Source organism: Dysidea avara, chromosome 15 (assembly GCF_963678975.1).
Source record: "Dysidea avara chromosome 15, odDysAvar1.4, whole genome shotgun sequence".
Lineage (NCBI taxonomy): Eukaryota > Metazoa > Porifera > Demospongiae > Dictyoceratida > Dysideidae > Dysidea > Dysidea avara.
In genome coordinates, this window is record NC_089286.1 from 13,718,406 (window position 1) to 13,734,522 (window position 16,117).

Sequence of the window (16,117 nt, forward strand, 5' to 3'; positions counted from 1 at the left end):
GCCTACAGGGTAAACCGCTTCATGGAATGAGTTGAAAATTGCTATGTAGATGGAGTAACCATCGTAGGAGTGCCTTTTGATGGTTTGAAAGGAATCGAGATAAAGACCATGGAGATATGACACAAAACCCAACCTGTGTCACAATTACGCAATCGATTTTTACGAATAAAAAAGTATTAGTTTTCACGCCTACTAGGCAAACCGCTTAGAGCAATGAGCTGAAAATTGGTGTATAGCTGGAATAATCTTCATAGAAAGTCCTTGCAGTAGTACAGAAGAATCGGATTACAAACCACTGAGTTATGATTCTAAAGCCAACTCCGTGTAGCAAATGCGAGATCGAGATACTCTAATAGAACAGTCACCCTAATAGAGCATTCGGCTAATTTATTTACTACATTATAGAATTTTATTACATCACAAGTTATTCTGTAGGGAGTTCAGCTGCAAACAGTTAATCTTATAGACAGTTCAGCAAGAAGCAAGTCACCATGTGGAGAGTTAAGCAAATATATCACCATAGAGATTCAGAACATTACAAGTCACACTGAAGAATATTCAGCTATAAACAAGTCATGCACTGTGTAGAGAATTCAGCTACAATTAAGTCACTCTCTAGAGAATTCAGCTACACAGAATTCAGCTACAAACAAATTACCCTGTAGAGAGATCAGCTACAAATAAAACACTTTGCAGAGTGTTCAGCTACAACAAATCAACCTTTAGAGCGATCAGCAATGAACAAATCAACACAAATCTACCTGTAGAGAGATAAGCTAGAAACAAATCACCCTGTAGAGAGTTCAGCTACAAAAAATCACCCTGTAGAGACATCAACTAGAAACTAGACACAATGTAAGGAGTTCAGCTACAAGCAATCACTCTGTAGAGAGTTCAGCTAAAACAAATCAACCTGCTAGAAACAAATCACCCTGAAGAGAGGTCAGCTACAAACAAAACACTTTGCAGAGAGTTCAGCTACAAACAAATCAACTTTTAGAGTGATCAGCAACAAACAAATCAACCTGTAGAGAGATCAGCTACAAACAAATCAGCTTGTAGAGAGACCAGTTACACACAAAATCAACCTGTAGAGAGATAAGCTAGAAACAAATCACCCTGCAGAGAGTTCAGTTACAAGCAAAACACCCTGTAGAGAGTTCAGCAACAAAGAAACCACCATGTAGAGAGTTCAGCTGCAAACAAATCACCTTATAGAGAGTTCAGCTACAAATAAATTACCGTGTAGAGAGATCGGCTACAAACAAATCAACCTGTAGAGAGATCAGCTAGAAACTAGACACAGTGTAAGGAGTTCAGCTACAAGTCAACCTGCAGAGAGATCAGCTACAAACAAATCACCTTATAGACAGTTCAGCTACAAACAAATTACCCTGTAGAGAGATCGGCTACAAATTAATCAACCTGCAGAGAGATCAGCTACACTCAAATCAACTTGTAGAGAGATTAGCTACAACCAAATCACCCTGTAGAGAGATCAGCTAGAAACTAGACACATTGTAAGCAGTTCAGCTACAATCGAATCACCCTTTAGTGAGTTCAGCTACAAACAAATCAACCTGCAGTGAGATCACCTACAAAAAAGCACCTTGTACAGAGTTCAGTTACAAACAAATTACCCTGTAGAGAGATCGGCTACAAACAAATCAACCTGTAGAAAGATCAGCTACACACAAATCAACTTGTAGAGAGATCAGCTACAAACAAATCACCCTGTAGAGAGATCAGCTAGAAACTAGACACAATGTAAGGAGTTTAGCTACAAGTAAATCACCCTGTAGAGAGTTCAGCTAAAACAAATCAACCTGCAGAGAGATCAGCTACAAACAAATCACCTTATAGACAGTTCAGCTACAAACAAATTACATTGTACAGAGATTGGCTACAAATTAATCTACCTGCAGAGAGATCAGCTACACACAAATCAACTTGTAGAGAGATCAGCTACAAACAAATCACCCTGTAGAGAGATCAGCTAGAAACTAGACACAATGCAAGGAGTTCAGCTACAAGCAAATCACCCTTTAGTGAGTTCAGCTACAAACAAATTAACCTGCAGTGAGATCACCCACAAAAACGCACCTTGTACAGAGTTCAGTTACAAACAAATTACCCTGTAGAGAGATCAGGTAAAAGAATTCACCTTTGTAGTAATCAGAATCCTTAGCTAAGTTGTACTGTGTACTTTGGTTTGTTTTTGTACTTAGCTAAGTAATTAACACATGTATTAGCAGCTTTTCTTATGGTTATGTTAATTGTATGTAATAGAGTAAACACACTATTTATGGACTTGTATTGCACCTTGTACTTGGTAAACATGCTATTTAAGATTTCTTTTTATAGTATAAATATAGTGTCTTGTACCATGTATTTATTGTTGTGTAGTCTAAGATAAAAGTATTATCCTTAAGCGTGCAATTATTACCGGGCAGATACGACAGTGGCGACGAGGATATAACTATGGCTACTCATGGCACCATTGCAGCGTTTTCCAGTTCACAAGAAACATGGACAGTGTACGTCGAGCGTCTCGAACAGTACTTTGCAGCCAACAAGATAGAGGATGCAGACCAACAGAGAGCAATACTCCTCAGTGTCTGTGGACCAGCTACCTACCGGCTCATTTGCAATCTGGTGTCCCCTAAGAAGCCAATGGAGCTCAAGATCGAGGATCTCATCACCATAGTACAGAAGCATCATGATCCTAAACCGTCAATGATTGTGCAGAAATTCCGATTCAATGGCCGTAATCGTCGTACAGGAGAATCAGTCGCAGCTTATGTTGCAGAGCTACGCCAGCTTGCAGAACACTGTCAGTATGCCACTACCCTCAACGATATGTTACGAGATCGTCTAGTTTGCGGAGTAGAGGATTCCAGAATCCAGCACCGACTTCTAGCAGAACTGGAACTCACCTTTGAAAAGGCTTTCGAGATAGCTATGGCATCTGAATCTGCAGAAAAGAATGTGAAAGATTTACAGTCCCCTGTCCCTGTTAACAAGCTGAAGACTCATGGTACACAGAATCCGTGCTACCGATGTGGAGAGAAACACAAGGCAGCTGATTGTCGTTTTAAGACTGCGGAATGCCGCAAATGTGGGAAGAAAGGACACATTGCTCGTGTGTGCAAAAGTAAACCCTTACCAAAAGGACAGCCCCACCCACAACAGAAAGATGGTACCACGTCTCGTCCTACTCACATAGTAAAGGAGGAGGAAGATGATTACTCCATGTACAAGGTCACAGCCACATCTGTGAAACCACTTCTAGTGTCAGTGAGTATTGACAATGCTAGTTTGGAAATGGAGGTAGACACCGGAGCTTCAGTTTCTATTATCAGTGAAGAAACTTACAATCGTCTGTGGTCACCAGAAGATGCTCCCCCTCTCCAGAAGTCCAGTGTCAAGTTGAGAACTTACAGTGGTGAACAGATAGGTGTCAAAGGCTCCACTATAGTCACAGTCAAGTATAAGGATCAGACTGAGCAGTTACCATTAGTGGTCGCAAATGGGAGTGGACCAAGCTTATTGGGAAGAGACTGGCTTATGAAGATCTGTTTGGACTGGACTAACTTATTTTGTGTTAACCATGCATGTTATTCTTTGTCCTTGCAGGGTATTCTTGATACATACACAACCATCTTTAGTTCAGAACTTGGAGGTTTAAAAGGAACTAATGCTACAATTAGAGTGGATCCTACAGCGCAACCCCGTTTTCACAAACCCAGAGCAGTACCTTATGCCTTGAAGGCAAAAATTGAGAAAGAACTGGACCGTTTAATTCAACAAGGTGTGATCGAACCTATTGAATTTTCTGAGTGGGCTGCCCCAATTGTTCCTGTGTTAAAGAAAGATGGTTCAATTAGGATATGTGGAGACTACAAGGTTACAATTAACCAAGCTTCCCAAGTGGACAGCTACCCCTTGTCTAGAATAGATGATTTGTTCGCATCATTGGCTGGTGGAAAGAGATTTTCAAAACTAGACCTTGCCCATGCTTATCAGCAGATACCCTTAGATGATGCATCAAAGAAGCTTGTGGCTATCAACACGCACAAAGGATTGTTCCAGTACAACAGACTTCCTTTTGGTGTTTCAGCTGCTCCATCCATATTCCAAAGGACTGTGGAAACACTTCTTCAGAGTCTTCCAGGAGTGTGCTTGTTTCTTGATGACATCTTGGTGTCTGGACAGAATGACCAAGAGCACCTGACCAATTTGTCAGCAGTATTGCAGAAATTGACTTCAGCAGGTATGAAATTAAAGCCTGATAAATGCTTTTTCATGCTACAGGAGGTAGAATACCTTGGTCACAAAATATCAGCTAAGGGACTGGAACCAATTCCAGAGAAGGTTAGAGCTATTGTTAACCTTCTCTGAAGCACCTGCCCCAAGAAATGTGTCACAGTTGAAGTCATTTTTGGGCATACTGAACTATTATGGCAAGTTCTTACCTAACCTTTCTACATGTCTTGCTCCTTTGTACAGCTTGCTACAGAAGAAGCATCATTGGTCATGGGGAGAAAAGCAACGTAAAGCTTTTGAGAAGGCCAAGGCTTTGTTGACATCTTCAAGTGTCTTGACACACTATGACCCATCCAAACCACTGATTTTGGCTTGTGATGCATCCCCTTATGGAATTGGTGCAGTTTTGTCTCACCAAGTTGGAGATGATGAACTGCCAGTTGCTTTTGCTTCACGTTCTCTGGCACCTGCGGAGAAAAATTATGCACAAATAGACAAGGAAGCACTTGCTATTGTTTTTGGAGTCAGAAATTTTCACTAGTACTTGTTTGGAAGACATTTTACAATTAAATCAGATCACAAACCCCTACAACACCTCGTAGGAGAGAGAAAAGATATTCCGGTGATGGCATCAGGAAGAATACAACGATGGGGTTTAACACTGAGTGCGTATAACTACACAGTGCAGTATGTGCCTGGTAAGGATAATGCAAATGCTGACGGTTTCAGCCGATTGCCACTATCAGTGCAGCCAAAAGAAGTACCAATGCCTCAAGAGTTAGTGTACTTGTTAGAAGGCTTGGAGATTTCTCCAGTAAAAGTGGACCAAATCAGATCATGGACTGATTGAGATCCTATGTTGTCCAAAGTACGCAGATTTGTGCAACATGGCTGGCCACGAGCAGTTGATTCAGTACTTAAACCATATCAATCAAGACAGTTAGAGCTCAGCATTCAAAACAACTGCTTACTCTGGGGGAATCGGATCGTGGTACCTAAGCAGGGAAGAGAGAAGTTGATGGCTTTGCTTCATGAAGGTCATCCAGGAATTTCTAAGATGAAAGGTTTGGCTCATAGTTATGTGTGGTGGCCTAACATTGATTCAGACTTGGAAGCACAAGTAAAACAGTGTAACCAGTGTCAAGTCAATCAGCCTTCTCCCCCAGCTGTACCAATGCATCCATGGGAATGGCCAGAAAACCCATGGGAGAGAATTCATTTAGACTATGCTGGACCCTTTCTGGGAAAAATGTTTTTAGTTATTGTCGACACCCATTCTAAATGGATGGAAATAGAGGTTGTCAGTTCTGGTACTACTCAAGCAACAGTTGAACATTTAAGAACAATGTTTGCCAGATTTGGGTTACCTAAGGTGATTGTGACAGACAATGGCTCTTGTTTCACTAGCAGTGAATTTACTGAATTTCTAAGGCAAAATCACATCCGCCATTTTAAGACCGCACCTTATCATCCTTCTTCTAATGGTTTAGCTGAGAGAGCTGTTCAGACCTTCAAAATTGGAATGAAGAAGCAGTTGACTGGTACAATACAAACTAAACTCTCACGCTTTCTTTTTCATTACAGACTTTCAACTCACGCAACAACAGGAGTTGCTCCAGCAGAGTTAATCTTGAAACAGAGACCTCGCTCACACCTGGACCTGATTGTACCTAGCCTAAAAGACAGAGTTTCACAGCAGCAACATAGACAGAAGTCACAACATGACAGAACCACCCAACAGCGTACTTTTCAACATAATGACTTAGTGATGGTTCGTGGTTTTAACAAGGGACCAAAAGGCAATTGGTTACCAGGAACTGTTGTTAGTACCAGTGGTGAGCACTCTTACAAGATCAAATTATCAGATGGTAAAATTTTCCGAAGACATGCGGATCACATTTGCAACAGACAAGGTGACTGTAGTCCTGATCAAGACTATGATACTGATGACATTCCTATTCCAGTTTCCCAGCAGCCACGTACCAGTGGAAGTGCACCAACTGAACTTCGCCGCTCACAAAGGTATCATAGGCCTCCAGAGCGTTTTCAGAATTAAGAAGGGAGGAATGTAGTAATCAGAATCCTTAGCTAAGTTGTACTGTGTACTTTGATTTGTTTTTGTACTTAGCTAAGTAATTAACACATGTATTAGCAGCTTTTCTTATGGTTATGTTAATTGTATGTAATAGAGTAAACACACTATTTATGGACTTGTATTGCACCTTGTACTTGGTAAACATGCTATTTAAGGTTTCTTTTTATAGTATAAATATAGTGTCTTGTACCATGTATTTATTGTTGTGTAGTCTAAGATAAAAGTATTATCCTTAAGCGTGCAATTATTACCGGGCAGATACGACAACCTTGTAGAGAGTTCAGCAACAAAGAAACCACCATGTTGAGAGTTCAGCTGCAAACAAATAACCCCCAGTAGAAAGATCAGCTAGAAGAAGCCACCTTGTAAAGAGTTCAGCTACAAAGAAAACATCATGTGCAGAGTTCAGCTACAAAGAAACCACCATGTAGAGTGTTTAGCTGCAAAAAATCACCTGTAGAGAGTTCAGCTAGAAACAAATCACCCTGTAGAGAGATCAGCTGGAAGAGGTCACCTTGTAGAGAGTTAAGCTACAAAGAAACCATCACATAAAGAGTTCAGCTGCAAATAAATCACTTGTAGAGAGTTCAGCTACAAATAATTCCCCCTGTAGAGGGATCAGCTAGAAGAAGTCACCTTGTAGAGAGTTCAGCTACAAAGAAACCATCATGTAGAGAGTTCAGTTACAAACAAATCACCCTATAGAGAGATCAGCTAGAAGAAGTTAACTTGTAGATAGTTCAGCTACAAACAATTCACCCTGTAGAAAGATCAGCTAGAAGAAGTCACCTTGTAGAGTGTTCAGTTACAAAGAAACCATCATGTAGAGAGTTCAGCTGCAAACAAATCACTCTGTAGAGAGTTCATCTACAAATAAACCGCCATGTAGAGAGTTCAGCCTCAAACAAACCACCTTGTAGAGAATTCAACTACAACAAATCACCCTGTAGAGAAGAAGTTACCTTGTAGAGAGTTCGGCTACAAAGAAACCATCATGTAGGGAGTTCAGCTACAAAGAAACCACCATGTAGAGAGTTTAGCTGCAAACAAATCACCTGTAGAGAGTTCAGCTAGAAACAAATCACTCCGTAGAGAAATCAGCTGGACGAAGTCACCTTGTAGAGAATTCAGCTACAAAGAAACCATCATTTAGAGAGTTCAGCTGCAAACAAATCACCCTGTAGAGAGTTCAGCTACAAAAAAATCACCCTGTAGAGAGTTCAGCTAGACGAAGTCACCTTGTAGAGAGTTCAGCTACAAAGAAACCATCATGTAGAGAGTTCAGCTACAAACAAATCACCCTGTAGATAGACCAGCTAGAAGAGGTCACCTTGTAGAGAGTTCAGCTACAAAGAAACCATCCTGTATATAGTTCAGCTACATTTCAAGTCACCCTGTAGAGAGATCAGCTGCAAAATAATATCCTGTGGGGAATAATGGGCATGTAATAAATATATGTATATAATTTGTATAATTACTAATAAAATCAAAAATAATTGAAGTATTACAAATCTTCTTTAAGTTCTTTTCTTCTTCCTGTGGTAAAGAAAAAAAACACATTGGTTAAAAAGCCCCAAAGCCAGCCATAGGCCAGCTTTGCAGTATACAAATACAAAAAGAAGTGATATCTAATCAAAAACAGCCAAGCTGTAAAAAAAGGTGCGGCCCCCAAAAAGGCCATGGTGAAAAAAGATGTGAAATCCAAGGTGGCGGCCAAGAAATGGCTGTGATGGTAGGTTAATGGTTACATTTTAAAAACGACAATTCAGGTGAATTTTGTGCCACTTGGTCTTGGCACCAAATTCACCTGAATTGTCGTTATTAAAATTTAACCATTAACCTACCATCACAGCCATTTCTTGGCCGCCACCTTGGTTTCACATCTTTTTTCACCATGGCCTTTTTGGGGGCCGCACCTTTTTTTTACAGCTTGGCTGTTTTTGATTAGATTATATAGTAGCACGTTATTCAATTTAAGGAGTCCAGGGAGGTGATTCTAAAGTGGTATTGTAGCACGGAAAGGATTGTTGATAGTTTATTATATATTGAAATTTTGTGAGTATTGCAGTCCCAGTCCTACATCTGACATTTTCTACAAGTGGAAATTTCCTTCAAAAGTTTCTATATGTGTGATAGACCCTGGTAATGAGTAGGAGTCATATTCCTTGCTTGAATTAGAGAGCTTGTGCCATGTAAATTAATATCCATGACCTCCCAAATTATATGTTAACAGTCCATTGTGCCATGTAATCTGTATAGAATTTCTAGCATGCTGTATATGTTATATTGATGTGACCTGCATTTCTAGCATGCTAGATGCACAAGGGGGTGTCATGTAGGGAGGTGCTGCAGATATAGATCTGCAACCACAGTCAAAGTCTTGACCAAGCAAAATTTCTCATTGACCTGTGACTTGCAGTGCTTATTGTGTTTGGCCTGTGGCTTAATTGTTTCTTGACCACTGTTTATTTTATAATTTTGTATACCTGCCTTTTTAACATAGTATAGCAACTTCTTGGTGCGTGCTACCAATAACTGTGAGAAAAGCATCTTTGTAATCACAGTGAAATGTCTGCTGATGCTTAAGCTTTGAAACATCTTGGAGATCCTTACATCTTGTGAGCTATGTATAATTCCATAAACTTGATTCCAGTTACGTATAGTTTGGGTCTAAAACTCTATTTCATTGAACATTGATCCACTATTTTATAGCCTTGACCGTTAACTTTAGAGTTTGACCACGGCCACAGATTTACAACTCGAGTGGCACCCCCTTCCTGCATTTGCAATGTAAGTGGACAACTTGAAAATGAATCATCATTGGGCTACACAGTTTGTTACTAATAATACATGGTGAAAAGAATAGTATTACTTATTACTAATAGATAGACACCAAAACCAAGGGAGAACAAAGTAATTTAGTAACTTCAAAGACTAGAGGCTGTAGCATCCCAAGTGCAGTATAACGGTGCTACCGAAGGACTACTAGATTAACAGTTTGTCTTTGTGTTGTAATTGTTTATCATGTACAAAATTGCTTGAGGGCATGCATGTGACTAACTGGACATGTGTAGGTAACTAAGTGATTTAGTAAACCTCAAAATGAGCTATGATGTTGTCTAAAATAATATTAAACCAGCTCGACCAGGGGACCTGAAAGGAGGCCTGCATGTGTATTGGTCAGATGACCTGACCATTTCAAATATAACTGACACAACAGGTGTAACTTATCATAGAATATGTGCCCAAATACCTTAAAGAGCAGTGATACTATGTCAGAAAGTGTTCTTGAATCCTGCTGTGCTAGAAGCAATTTAAATTTCAGCTCTATTATCTATGGCTGTTCAGTCATTTGTTGTATAATCAATATAAATAACTGTCTACGATATGTTGCTAGTAAGGAAGTATTATACTAAGAACAATAATTTTTACTCAACTTATGACACCTGTCACACATGGTACTTCTATCAGCCAGTAGCTGATGATGTTAAACACACCATGTGCTGCCAATGATTGTGAACAGCACAGAAGTTATTCAATAAGCAGCAACCATGCTATATACTTTTAAGTACTACTAACAGCAAATGTAAAGACATACATGATACCCTGCAGCTGTGGGATGAATCAAAACTGTTAACATAAATAGGAAACCATGGCTATTATTCTGCATGTGTAAAGTAGCGGCTCCTACACTTTTGTTTTTTCTAGTCAGCAAAAATAAGTTTGCTTTCTGTGAGTGTGTGCATGCTGCTGAAATCCTTATTGTGGGCCTGATAAAACAACATCTGTTGGTGATGTGGCTAATATCAGTACCCCTTTTGTGAATTTGTAGACAAGACAAGGTGAGGGAATTTCCTAGCCTCGCTTTTGTTGTAATTGAGGTTCCAACAGCTCCAGGTTTGCACACCTGGCCTAAATGACTAAACAGTTAAAGTTAACTTGGTTGTCATCATTTGTGTTTGTGTGCCTTATGCCATACATTTGGGGTTGCGGAGGATGAATTAACAGAACTGTACATTCCGTGGTTACCGTACACACCCAAATTTTCAAGGGACGTAATTTTTGTGGATTTCGCAGTTGCTTTCCGTGACATTTTCATCCTTGAAAATTGACAATTATCATGGTTAGCTCTATGCTGTCTAATAGATAACCTCAGTGAGAAACGACTGATCCTCAAAAATAAAACCACGAAAATCCTGAAATTCATCAATCCCGAAAATTACATACTGTACCTCAAAAATTTGTATGTATACAGTATATTATTTGGTCATTCGCATTAAGAAAAGTGCTGTATCCGAACAATGAAATATCCAGACTATTTGCCTTAGAACATTTAGAAACCACCTAAAATCGATATACTATATTATACACAAACAGGTAGAATGTACCCACAAACATGAACCTGTCTTTCATGTCAAATGATAAGTACAGTAAATTTACATCACAGCAGACCATTAGCTAGTTTAAATCAGGTGTTTAAGTAACTTGCCATGCACAAAATTAGTGCTGTATACATCACTGTCAAAGTAGTACCAGTCTTTAAAACATCACTCTCCCCAAGCTCACGAGTGATATAGCACAAAGTATCCTGATAGTTAAACGTACTGGTTTTCTAGATCACTTTACGGGTGAAGTTGAGGCCTCCCAACTGTCCACATTAACAGGTTTCCACGTAACAAATCATTTTGTTGTTTGATTATCAATTAGCAGTGAAACCTGTTAATAATGTTAATAATAGACACTTAATCATGGTGTCAAAGTATCCCTTAGCATATAAATGGACCACGATAAAGAGGAACCTTTGAACCATCTTTATTGCAATGTTATATTACACCATATTAATTCTAAAAGAAAGCTAAACTAATATAGCACCGTTGCTTACTTTTACTTAGCTTTTTGTTGGCAAGAAACATGTTTATGTTATAAAATATTTTCCAGTCTTTCTTCCACAACACACTCCAACTTTTATACCTTCAATCTTTTTGCACAAATTGTAATCATTAATTGATATACCAATAGCCAGTATAATAACACAATGTTGTAGTTGTATACAAATGTTGGTATCATGAAAATCATATATAATAGGTTGTAATTTCAAGCTAAAAAACAAAGCATTTTTCAGAAATTTATCAGGTATGGATGGTATACTGGTACATAGGTAGGTGCAGTCAAGCCCAAACATCCCATCAAAAAGTTTTGATGCACTACCTACAAGTATCTCAAACACTTTTACAGGACTAGTAACCTGTAGAAGGTTGTACCATGTCTCGCAGGTGAAGGTATGGGCACCTGAAGTCCAATATATATGGACTTTCACCCACTATGTGATACATGGACAGTTGGCATTTGCTTCCCCAGTTTACCAGTTATGCATTGATGTTACAGCTGGGTGAGCTGCTTCCCCAGTGACACCAGGCCACCAGGTCCCCATTGAACAGCTGAGTAGACTGGAGTAATGTGAGTAAAATTTCTTTCTCAAGGAAACCCAAAATATCAATTGGTGTAACCAGGAATCAAACCTAGAATCTTAATTTTCCATCACCAGGCTGATGCTCTAGCCACTTGGCCTGGAAATACACACATGCACACACACATGCACACACACACACACACACTTGCTCACTCTATCTAACAGGCATGCAGGTAAGGCTGTACATATTAGTGAAAAACTATGTACATTTAGTGAGTTCAAACTCTTAATTATGCACTCATACTGTTGAATAGACAAGACTACAGTTTGTATGTGCCTCTAATATGCAAGACTGAGAATGTGGTGTACATGTATATTGCTAATGATGTATAATAGTTGAAAAGGTACTTGAGCAAACTTAACCTGAGTCCAGTAGTCCATTCTAGTAATCCAGCCCAGTATTCTAGTCCAGTAATCCAAAAGTCCAGGCAAGTGAATGGGTATACATCCAACAATTTTATATTTGCATGTTGTAAGATCTGCATGACAAGTACTGAGTTTCATTACAAATATCAAAAGAAAATGCTGAGTTGGTGTGACTACAGTTACGACCACAACTCCTCAGTAGTTTGTGTACACGTGGCCACAATAGACTAGTTATCTTGCTATCCCAAACTCTGTGAGAAATGTATATACTCAAGAATTAAAACATACCATCTTTTGGAGTGCCTAGTCTGATGTATATGATATTGTCTGCATGGAGGCACTTCTTGTAAACTGAAGCAGATAGACTTTATTTCCATTTTAGGATGTGTAAGACAGTCATCAGCAAGTATATGCCATTTGTTTACCAAGTGAAATTGGCTGGCATACAAATAACCTGAAACTTTTGTGACAAAATATTGAAGTAAAAACTTGGTATAGGGGTAGAAATATTAACTAATTCCTTATATCCCATGCAACTTACTTTTTGTAAAGTTAGCTAACTAGAAATTAGGTTACTACATGTAGTTACTTTCATGTCCTTGTTTGTTAGCATTTCACCCGGGGGAAGAATAAACTGTATGTAATGGAAATGGAAAACGGAAAAAGTCAAATGTTCATGACATGTATATTAGGGTAAAACACTTACTTAGTGGCCACCTCCCAAAGACTGCCTCATTACAAAAACCACCTCTGTACAAGGTCACAAGATGACAAAGGCACACTTATATACAAGAACATTACAGTGACTACCTCCTTACAACAACCACCTCTTTACAAAGACCACTTCTTAAGATTTCATAGCTAAGCTACAAACATGTATTGCATGACTTGTTCACTAACACACCTAGAAAATGATAGGTACTTATGGTCATCTTTTGAGACTGCATTTTCTTTGATACAGTTATAGTTTACAACACTTTATGAGAATATCCATTACAAACCGATCAACTGATTTATGGTACAGATGGTCTGATCAGACCAAAATATGGAGTATGATATTGACCTTACATGGGGTCATAAAGAGGGGATACACCATTAATTTTCTGGGGCGTACATATTTTACACATAATAGTAAAGGTCCTGGAGTATTCCTTGCTACAGTAATGGGTTGGGATCATGTAATTGTACAAATTCATTATTACATTCAGTCAGGGCCGCCCAGAGAAATTAAGGGGCCCAGGGCAAAGAGTTAAAGTGGGGCCCTTCACCCAAGCTGTAAGTTGAAGACCAAAAAAAAAGGAAAAAAAAGAAGGTCACAGCTTGCTAGCAATGACAATAACTACCCATCACCAACCATATCTCCTTATCTATAAGCTTGCTACACTGCTCCTCTGAAGAATACTGTGACTGCTCTATTAGAGTATTTAGATCTGACTGCTCTATTAGAGTATATCGATCTTTTAAACAGATATTCAGGGGGCCCTTCATGGGGCCTCCTGGGGCCCCTTTTAGGCTGGGGCCTGGGACAAAATTCCCCAGTTGCCCCCCCTGTGGGCGGCCCTGCATTCAGTTTTTGTAAAGAGGTGGTCATTATAGGCTGCCTTTTGGCATCTTTGAGACCTAATTACAATGTGGTCTTTGTAATGAGGTGGTCTTTGAGAGGTGGCGACTAAGCAATGGTTTTACCCTAGTGTATACATGAAAATGAAGATTTAACCTATTCCGGTTTCTATTTTCTGTTTCCATTTCCACTGCTTCGAATTCCCCGAGTAGGTGTTTTGGTTTTAATGCATGATTATTAGATACTATGTAACTACTGTTGTAACATAGTCACAGTACAGAGAAAAGTAGCTAGTTATCCCAACAAGCTGCACATATAATTTGTGACCGAATTTGACAAAACAAGGCTTCCACACACATCCACTTCTATAACTTTGAAGCACCATAACTCGTTGTAGGAGTATTCCATTAGTTTTACATTTTGATCTGGTATTTTACCATGCTATGGAAGAATTGTGTGAAAATGTTACGTCAATAGCTTGCTGTATAGTCAAGTTACAGTTGGTTAAAGTCAGAGAATTGGATGTGTGGAAGCCTTGTTTTGTCAAATTCGGTCACATTTAGACAACTCATAATTTTAAAATCCTCCGTGATGTTTCCATTTTGAAAGTCATATGTTAAATAAAAATAAAATTGATGTCCTGTACTGTGTATGTATATCTGTACATGTATTGTATTATGTAGTAACTGCAAGTCTATATTCATGGTGGTGGATATTAGTGACCCACATCATTTTATTTAATAGATTAAAAATATTGTGACATGATGGGATTTCAACAGTTTAATGATACAGGCCATTGATGCTTGTTACATAGGTAAGCTATAGTTTATATACAGTGCACTGAGTTGAGTATGCCATTAAATATAACTAACAGGTCATTCCAAGGAGACATGGAAAGGGACTCTTTTACAGCAGCACTGCATCAAACAGCAATACAGCAGTTACAATGTTGCTTATTTAAGCATTCTGTGTGTTCATAATATTATGCAGTGTACATGTAATAGAAGTGTATTTATGTTAATGCAAATTAAACCAATACATGCCATAGTTGTACTGTTTCAAATATAATAGATCTCTTATGTTGCAATATACTGGAACAACAATGCGGGCAATATGTGACCAGATTTTACAGAACCGATCCAAATCGCACATCAGGCAAAATCAAACTAACACCACCAGTAGATAGCTACACTATCGTACTACAAGTTTTGACCCTCAGCACTACTCAAACTACACGAGGCTGGTTTTAACAGACGTCTTTTCTGGGTGGTGTGGAGTGTGAAATGGCGGTTTTAGGCCTTGTGAAGGACCTGGCTTGGCAAGAATCAGTAGTTTACTGGTGGACAGCCTTACAATGTTGGCTAGACGTGTACATGTTCTCTGTTGATTTTGCTACATATCAGCCACTAAGGAGCCAGCACGGCCCTGTAATCTCGTGTCTGGGCTCCAATCGTGGTCTGCCTCCATTTTGAGGTCTATCTCCAATCGTGGTCTGCCTCCATTTTGAGGTCTATCTCTTGCCTTCCCCGCCACCCCCCCACCCTCCACCCCTTTGTGAGCACTCATGATGCTACTTCGCTCGTCCAACTGCTCAGATTTTCTATCTTATTTGGTGGGAAACTGTACAAGTACTGGAAGTGGCTTGAAAGGTAACAGATTGATGCATCTTTTGTATAAATTTCATACGCGTGCATGCTATCCTTGGAGAGTTATGCTGGCTTCAATTCTTTAAAACTCTTTATCTCGAAATTTCTAATGTGCAATTTGGATCGTTTTTCCAAAATCCAGTCATATATTATGAGTGTTTTATAAGAGTGATTGCAAGTTCAATAGCATGTACTGTGTAAAAGTATATCATGTACTGTAACTATATAGTATGTACTAGTAATAGCATGGGTAGCAGTGAAACCACGAGTGTTGTATTGGAAATGGTAAATTTCCAATACAACACTTGTGGTAATTATTCCAAATTTCACTGCTACCCATGCTATTCCCAGTTAATACCATACTCGCTACATATAGGCATGCTGTGCATTAGCGTTGCCATGTACGCAATTTGTCACTATATGTACTAAACACACGTCAACACTAATTGGCGTTACATTGTTAACATAAATTCTAGCCAATGAAATTGCAATTACAACTTTTTCACTGCTGTCAGTGAAATACGGGATAAATTTCACTGCTACTATTGAGACTTTTGTATGGGCAGTGAAACAGGTATGGTATTAGCAGAGTGTATAGTACATATATGCTTATAACCTTAATGTAAACCCTATTTTGGAAAACCATACATCTGGGCACATTGGCCAATTTTGTTTTTTATAGCTACAATGAAGCACTGAGTGGTTATCTACCT

The 16,117-nt window shown here is 39.0% G+C and overlaps 1 long non-coding RNA gene across 1 annotated transcript in view; it reads left to right on the forward strand.

Annotated features, from left to right (window-relative positions):
• LOC136245055 (uncharacterized) overlaps positions 1-14,847 on the forward strand; it is a 39,789-nt gene extending 24,942 nt beyond the window's left edge. Inside the window, exons 4-5 of the long non-coding RNA XR_010695719.1 lie at positions 14,503-14,572; positions 14,633-14,847. This is a non-coding gene — a long non-coding RNA (uncharacterized lncRNA). The remainder of the gene's footprint in view (positions 1-14,502; positions 14,573-14,632) is intronic.
• The last annotated feature ends 1,270 nt before the right edge of the window (positions 14,848-16,117 follow it).